Here is an 8,376-nt window from a genome sequence, read left to right as displayed (position 1 = left end):
CACCACTGCTCTCTTTCTTTCTCTCACAGCCCTCAAGCCCTTGGTGAAAGACACAGAACCGTCGGTCCAGTCCCTGGCAGCTCAGACCTTGCTGAACCTGGAAAGACCAAGGAAACAGCCACCGTCAGGCTGGAGCCTGCGGTCGCTGTGCTGCTGGCTTTGCTGAGGCCTGGCCAGGTGACAATCAGCTTCTGGCAAAGGGCGGTATATTTGAAGAATTCTTTGATTTTAATAAAGCTGGAACAAGCGTCCGCCATCAAATATGAGAAAAAACTTCTTTACGGCGAGGGTGACGGAGCCCCGGAACAGGCTGCCCGGGGAGGGTGTGGAGTCCCCTTCTCTGGGGGCTTTCGAGACCCGCCTGGATGCAGCCCTGAGCGACGTGCTCTGGGCCACCCTGCTCCGGCAGGGGGGTGGGACTGGGTGATCTCTAGAGGTCCCTTCCAGCTCGCAAAGTCCGTGCTTTAGCCTGAGCTGTTAATCCGGCATTCCCTCTGGAGCAACGCGCCGTGGGAAGCAGAGCCTGTGCCGAAGCACCGCAGCCCGCCACCCTCGGCAGCCGGCAACGCCTGAGCGCCAGAAGGCAATTCCCCCATCCGGTTCAGTGCCAAACTCTGCAAACTGGTGAAGGGAGTTAAATCCAGTCGGCGGCCGGTCACGAGCGGCGTTCCCCGGGGTTCGGCGTTGGGGCCGTGTCGTGGTTTTGGCCGGATTGGCCGATCAGAACGACAGATGGCCCTTCGCCCCCTCTCTCTCCTCAGAGGGGAGACAAAGAGATAAGGAGATTTACGAGTTCAGAAAAACAACTAAACGACTTTAATGAAAATAATAATATAAGAAAATAGTAGATAATAATAGAATAATAACAATTAAAGGAAAAAAGTACACAATATATGCAAAACCGTATCCAGCTCCCAGGATGACGATCGAGTCACCAGCAGACACAGGGAAAGCCCCAGACTGGAGTCAGCGACGGACCGGAGCTGAGTTCCGGAACTAGAGTCAGGAGTGCTGGGATCGGGATCAAAGGCAGACGGACAGACAGGGTCCTCCTCAGCCGTCGGCCATTGAAGAAAGAGCGAGCCAGAGCCCCCTTTGCCCCTTTGATCCCTCAGCTTTTACACTGAGCGTGGTGCAGATGGGATGGAACACCCTGTTGGTCAGTTTGGGGTCACCTGTCCCCTCGGCTCCTCCCTGCAGGTGGGACCCCTCTGCGCTTCTCCGCTTCCCACCCTCCAACGGGGCAAGCAGCGCAGTTAGCCAACCCTGGTTCTTCCAGCAATAACTACAAGCAGGAGCCTCTGTGCGCACCGTCCCTTGGTATAATCAGGTCTTATCACTCTGAGAGTGAACGGTTTCCGAACAACACGCCGTTAATTTCAGAGTTTAGTCAGTTAGAAGAGGCCCAGCTAAAAAGCGAAATTACAAATCAGAAACTTCGTTCTGTTTGACCTCCAAGCGGGACAGGCCGGGTGTCTTTAATACCTGTATCAATGATCCGGACGAGGGGATCGAGCGCACCCTCAGGCACTTTGCGGGTGACACGGGGGTGACACTGGACTTTTAGTCAACGTCGGAGGAGGTAGGTCCATGCCCTGTAGCAATCTGGTGGGTGCTTCTCCCAGGCAGCCCTGGAGTGTTTTGAGCTTGCCTGGAGACCGCTGAAGTCCTGGATAAACAGCTGCGTACGACTCCTCCTATGGAGTTACCTGAAAAGTTTTCTTCATGTGTGAGGCAGGTCCGTTTTCCGTAGCTCCCAGGGACTTCTGCCAGGTATCTCGGAAGAACATTTTGGCTTCCCTTGGAGACAGATGAAGTCCTGGGTAGCAGCACCAAATTTCTCCAAAGTAGTTAGTTGGAGAGTTTTGTTCACGTTGGAGGCAGGTCCGTGCCTGGTAACTTCCCAGGACTCCTCCCAGGCATCTCCAGGAGCATTTGGGTTTCTTCTGCCCAGAGAAAGGCAAATTCCCGGGTAGCAGCCCCCAGTAGTTACCTGACAAGACTTGTTCATGTTGGAAGCAGGTCCGTGCCTGGTAGCACCCCAAAACTCCCAGGCTTCTATCTTCAGGAGCGTTTGGGTTTCTTCCGGAGCTGGAATTCCCAGGCTCCCAGTTCCCCAGACTCTTCAGGAGTAATTGCTTGGAGAGCATTGTGTATGTTGGGGGAAAGTCCATGCCTGGTGGCTCCCCAGGACTCCTCCGCCGCATCTCCAGGAGTGTGTTGGCCTCCTCAGGAGATGGGTGGATTTTGCAGGTCCCCAGGCTCCTGCGAGGTAGGAGTTTTGTCAGTATTAGGGGCAGGTTGGGGGGTGACCTGCTGGAGAGCAGCTCTGTGGAGAGAGACCAGGGAGTCCTGGGGGACAACGGGATGCCCATGAGCCAGCGATGGGCTCCGGTGGCCAAGAAGGCCAATGTTCTCCTGGGGTGGCCAGCAGGGCGAGGGAGGTTCATCCTCCCCCTCCGCTCTGCCCTGGGGAGGCCACAGCTGGAGCACTGGGTCCAGTTCTGGGCTCCCCAGTTCCAGAAGGACGGGGAAGTGCTGGAGAGAGTCCAGCGGAGGCTACGGAGATGCTGAGGGGCTGGAGCATCCATCTCTGTGCTGGGGAAAGGCTGGGAGCCCCGGGGCTGTTCCGCCCGGAGAAGAGCAGGCTGAGGGGGGATCTCATCAACGCTCAGCAATGGCTAAAGGGCGGGGGGTGAGAGGATGGGGCCAGACTCTTCTCAGTGGTGCCCGGGGACAGGACAAGGGGCAACGGGCACAAACTGGAACAGGGGAAATTCCATCTCAACATGAGGAACAACATCTTCCCCGTGAGGGTGGCAGAGCCCTGGCACGGGCTGCCCAGAGAGGGTGCGGAGTCTCCTGCTCTGGAGAGATTCCAAACCTTCCTGGACACGATCCTCTCCCACCTCCGTCTGTGGGTGACCCTGCTTTGGCAGGGGGTTGGACGGGATGGTCTCCAAAGGTCCCTTCCAGCCCCTGCCATTCTGTGATTCTGGGAGAGGAGCGGGTGCAAACAGCTTTTGCTTCCTGGTACTGAAGGAGATTTTCAGAGCCAGGGAAAGGACGTAACTGTGAGATGCCAGAAACTGTAGAGATGCCAAGAGAGCACCACACGGACGGGGAGAAGCGGGATTCTCCCGGGGAGGTCCTGGGGCCACGCCGGGGTGTGCGAGCACACGGCTTTGGGATGAACCGGAGGGTACAGGAAAGTCCTGAGGGGACATAAGGGCAGATGGGGGCCGGGGGCCACGCGAGAGGACCCAGTGGCCATTGGCGAGCTGGCTCCCTGGCCCCTGCAGTGGACGCCCTGCCCCTCCTGGCCCGGGCACTGGGTCTCAGTGGGACCCTCTGTGACATCACACACCCCCGGCACCACATAAAGCCAGGGTGGCCGCGACCCTGCAGTGTCCGGCAGGACGGCGAAGGGACAGGGCAGGAGGACGGAGCTGGCGAGAAGCCCCCAAGCACAGCCCACGTCTTTTCTGCCGCCCCGGCAGCCCCGCAGCCCCGAGGCGTTTCCCTTAAAGTTGCCCTCCCCGCTCTCCCCCACTTTCCTCCACCTGGCAGGATGGCGGAGACACTCCCCAGCAGCCCCAGGCTGGCCTGGGAGGAGGTGGCGGCTCCCCGGGAGACCAGCTCTCCAGCGGAGCCCTACGAGGTGACCGCGGTCCAGCCGCTGCAGATGGGTGAGTGAGGAGCCCCTCCGGGACTGGCAGGGCCAGCAAGCGCCACCGCCTCGATGCCGGAATCCCGTTTCCGCGGCACACCGGCGGCAGGGGTCCCACGGGCAGGGGGCAAAGCGGTGCTCGAATGCCAGGGGTGCTCGGGGCTGGGAGCCCTCCCCAGCACAGCCTCCTCCTCCTCCTCAGCCGTGCCGAGCTGAAAGCTCTTTTCGCCCTCTGGGAAGCTCGTTGGCGAAGATGCTGCGTCCTACCGACTCTCCTGTGTTTCCCCTCCTTGTAGACGAGATGCTGCCGGAGCAGAATCCAGAGCATCCAGAGCCTGAACCGGGATGGGATTCCGAGAGCAGCTTCTTGCTTTCTTCACTTGACTTCAGCAACATGACCACGGTAACGGGCTGTCTTCTTCCTGGCACTCTTGTCCGTGGCGTCGGCAGGAGGCTTGTGTGAGCCAAGGGACCCAGAATCGGCGGCTCTCGCGTGGCCTCCCTGTCCCCGGTGAGAGGGTTCCTGCTGTCCCCATGCAGGGAGCTGTGCGAGGGCGGCCACTGCGGTGCCCCAACAGCAGCTCCAGCCCTCCTGGCCACCAGCGAGCCCTGGCTCTCTGCCGGGCCAGCACGCTGTGTCCATGAGGCCAAGCCTCCTCCCTCACCCTGGGGACCCTCCGCTCTCCCCCTCTGCCCTGCGGAGGCTGCGGCCCCCGCTGCCGCCTTTCCTGCGGGCGCCGCTGACAGCAGTGCCGGGCGTCTGTCGGCAGAGCTCCTCGGGCGCTCGGCCCAGCAGCACCATCGGGGTGCTCAGTGTGACACGGCTTCCCTCCCTCCCTTCCTCCCGTAGGTGTTTGGACACCTCCAGCCTTCTCAGGTGACGGACACGGTCCTCGTCGCCATTGAGGCCTTGACAGCAGACGACACCTGTGACAGGCAGACGGGCAGCAAAATCCTAGCCATGGCTGTGCTAGACCCCAGTTACTGGCTGACGGACGTAAGTGCCCTGTGGCTGGGCTGCCCTGTCGGACCTTGCTCTTCCCTCCTTCCCGCCGCCAGCTCTCTCGGGCACCTGAAGCCTTTCCAAGGCAACAGAGAGGGACGGGAAGGGCAGCAGTTTCAGTGGCAACCGGGGAGATGGCTGCACTCCAGTGGCCGCCCCATCCTCACCCGTGTCCTCTCCAGGTGCCGAAGTTCATGAGGTACATCCACAAAAATGTGGAGTGCATCCGCACGGAGCCAGCCCGCCGCAGCCTGGACTCACTCCTTCTCCTAATGACCCATTGGTACCCCGGGGAAGTGGTCAGGAGCCTCTTGAAGATCTCACCAACGTGTGACAGGTACTAGCCACGACAGCCTTGAGGGCTTGTTCCCTGTGGGTAGAGGGGCCCGGAGACTCTCTGGCTGCCAGACCCAAGGAATATTGCAGGACATCCCCGAGGAGCAGGACCCTCCATCCCACCACCCTTCCCAGACCCGGTGGGTCCCCAGGCCGGCAGCAGCCAGAGCTGGCCAAGCCAGGAGCGTGGTGGTGGGGCTCTCCACCACCACGCTCCTCCCAGGCCCACGGGGAACACCACCGCAGCCCCCTCCCGCCTGCCCGGTCAGGGCCCCCAGGCACCCACAAGGAAAGGGGGCAGGCAGGGCCAGGGCTGTAGCACAGCCGGGCTCCGGAGGGGTCCTTTCAAAAAGCATTTGACACCATTCCTCATAGAATTCTCATGGAAAAACTGGCGGCTCATGGCCTGGATGAGCATACGATCTGCTGGATCAAGCACTGGCTGGATGGACGGTCCCAAAGAGTGGTGGTCAATGGAGTTAAATCCAGCTGGCGGCCGGTCACAAGTGGTGTCCCTCAGGGCTCGGTGTTGGGACCGTTTCTGTTCAACATCTTTATTGATGACCTTGATAAGGACAGAGAGTGTATCATCAGCAAGTTTGCAGATGACACCAAGTTAAGCGGGAGTGTTGATCTACATGAGGATGGGGAGGCTCTACAGAGAGACTTGGATAGATCGGATCGATAGGCCAATGCTAACGGGATGAGCTTCAACCAGGCCAAGTGACGGGTCCTGCCCTTGGGCCACAACAACCCCATGCAGCGCTACAGGCTTGGGGCAGTGTGGCTGGAGAGCTGCCTGGCAGAAACGGACCTGGGGGTTTTCATTGACAAGCGGCTGAACATGAGCCAGCAGTGCGCCCAGGTGGCCAAGAGGGCCAACGGCATCCTGGCTCGTATTTAGAAATGGCGTGACCAGCAGAAGGAGGGAGGTGATTGTCCCCTGTACTCAGCACTGGTGAGGCCACACCTGGAGTATTGTGTCCAGTTCTGGGCACCTCAATACGAGAGAGAGATCTCGAGGTGCTGGAGCAAGGGCAGAGGAGGGCACCGAAGCTGGTGAAGGGCCTGGAGAATAAATCTGATGAGGGGCGATTGAAGGAGCTGGGACTGTTGAGTTTGAGGAAGAGGAGGCTGAGGGGAGACCTCATCGCTCTCTACAGCTACTCGAAAGGCCATTGTAGAGAGGTTGGGGCTGGTCTCTTCTCACAGGTCATTAGTGACAGAACAAGAGGGAATGGCTTCAAGCTGCACCAGGGGAGGTTTAGGCTGGACATTAGGGAAAAATTCTTCGCAGAAAGAGTGGTCGGACACTGGAATAGGCTGCCCGGGGCGGTGGTGGAGTCGCCATCCCTGGATGTGTTTAAGAGCCATTTTAGGTGTGGCGTTGGGCGATGTGGTGTAGGGGAGAACTCTGGAGAGTGGGGGCCGATGGTTGGCCTCGATGATCCCAAGGGTCTTTTCCAACCGGGGTGACTCTATGACTGTACGAGGCCGCCCCAGGCACGGTGCAGTGGCCAAGGCAGCCCCGCTGACCCAGCGCTCTGGGCCTGCAGCGCTGCCCTGGCCATGTGGGAGGTGATGATCTCCGTGCCTTGGGCTCTGTGGACTGTCTTGACGGAGCTGCTCAACGTGCTCCGGGACCAGCGGGTGCGCAAGGTGTTCAGCTGTGCCGCCGAGGACGCCTGCATCTATCTCTTGTCTGTGAGTGACCCTGCTCATCCTCGGGGCTGCGCCTGCCTCCCCAGGGAAACGGGCACCAACCTCTGCTTCCACATGGCCACCTCCTCCCGTACAGACGGACACAGCCCCTTAGGGGCTGCCCAGCACCAGCCAGAGCCCCTGCCAGGCGTGTGGGGCTGCCCCCTGCCCTTTTGGAGCCGGTGCACAAACACAAAGCCTGCACAGGCCCGGGCAGCACTCCGCTTCCCCCCGCCTGCATCCCCCACCTGCATCCCACACCTGCATCCCCTGCCTGCATCCCCCTGCCTGCATCCCCCCTGCCTGCATCCCCTGCCTGCATCCCCTGCCTGCATCCCCTGCCGGCTTCTCCCCCTCTGCATCCCCCTGCCTGCATCCCCTGCCTGCATCCCCCCGCCGGCTTCCCCCCCCTGCATCCCCTGCCTGCATCCCCCGCCTGCATCCCCTGCCTGCATCCCCTGCCTGCATCCCCCCACCCTGCTCTGGAGCCCGGAAACCTGGGGCAGAGAAAGGGGCAGAAGCCAGAGCCGGGCCAGGTGCTGGCCCTGGGCCAGAGACATGGCCTCTGCACAGCCCGGGGGGGCTTCAAGTCTGGGGAGAGGGTCTCTTTGCCACCGCCCGTGTGCCGTGCGCCCGTCGTGCCGGCGCGGCGGAGGGAGCCCCGCGGGCTCTGCCGCTCTCTCACCGCCGCCTTCCTTTTAGCTGCTGCTCCGCTCTGACATTGACGCCGAGGAGTTTGCTGCCCTGTACGGAGCCCAGAGGTACCTGAGGCGTCCGAGCTGGGTGATGCTCTCGCTGGTGCTCAGCGCTCTCATCACGCTCTCGTCCAAGACACGGAAGATGGTGAGCAGGGGTGTAGCCGAGCGGAGCCACGTCAGCAGCCGGCCGGAGCCTGGGGCAGCGGGTGACACGGTGGCTTGGCCGTCGCTGGGAGGCAGAAGGTGGGGCGACAGCTCCAACCACCTCCCTGCCATGGAGGGGGCTGGCGGGTGCCTGGGGAGCCCCCCCAGGCACAGAGGGTTCCCAGTCCACCTGCCCCTTCTGGCCAGTCAGAAAAGGGGGGGGCTGAGTAAGAGAACACGGCTCTCCCGCAACTCCCTTCCCGTCCTCCTGCTCTCCCCGCATGCCGTCAGCGGCCAGTGCCGGCCAGGAGGCCGCTGCAGTGACTCCTGTGCCACCTGCCGGGAAGGGGACGGGAGGCTGGTGCTCAGCCACCAGTACGTTTTTGCCGGGGTGGCCTTTCACGGCTTCTCAAGAAGGAAACCGTGGGTTTCGTACAGGCAAGAAAAATGCAGGTCCTGCTGCCAGACATCATGGAGAACCTGCAGGGTGGCAACGCTGACGTCAAGACGAAGGCCCTGGTATTCCTCAGGAACACGGTGGAGCGCATGAAGAAGAAGGAGGCCAGACGCACTGCTCTGCAGCTGGTGGAGAAGCTCCCACCCCTCTTTGACGATGTAAGGCTGCCGTGGGCACCTCAGCCCTACCGATGGGCGCTCTGCGCAGACAGCCACCCCTCAGCCCAGCCCGGTGGGCAGCACTCGGGCCGGGCTGCCCTCCTCAGGGCAGGTTTCTCAACCTGATCTCTTCCTACGACCCGCCTTCTGGACGCGGGGAAGGCTGTGGACGTTGTCTGTCTGGACTTTGGGAAGGCCTTTGACACTGT

This window comes from Larus michahellis, chromosome 22, assembly GCF_964199755.1.
Source record: "Larus michahellis chromosome 22, bLarMic1.1, whole genome shotgun sequence".
Lineage (NCBI taxonomy): Eukaryota > Metazoa > Chordata > Aves > Charadriiformes > Laridae > Larus > Larus michahellis.
Note: the sequence above shows the minus strand (reverse complement) of the source record.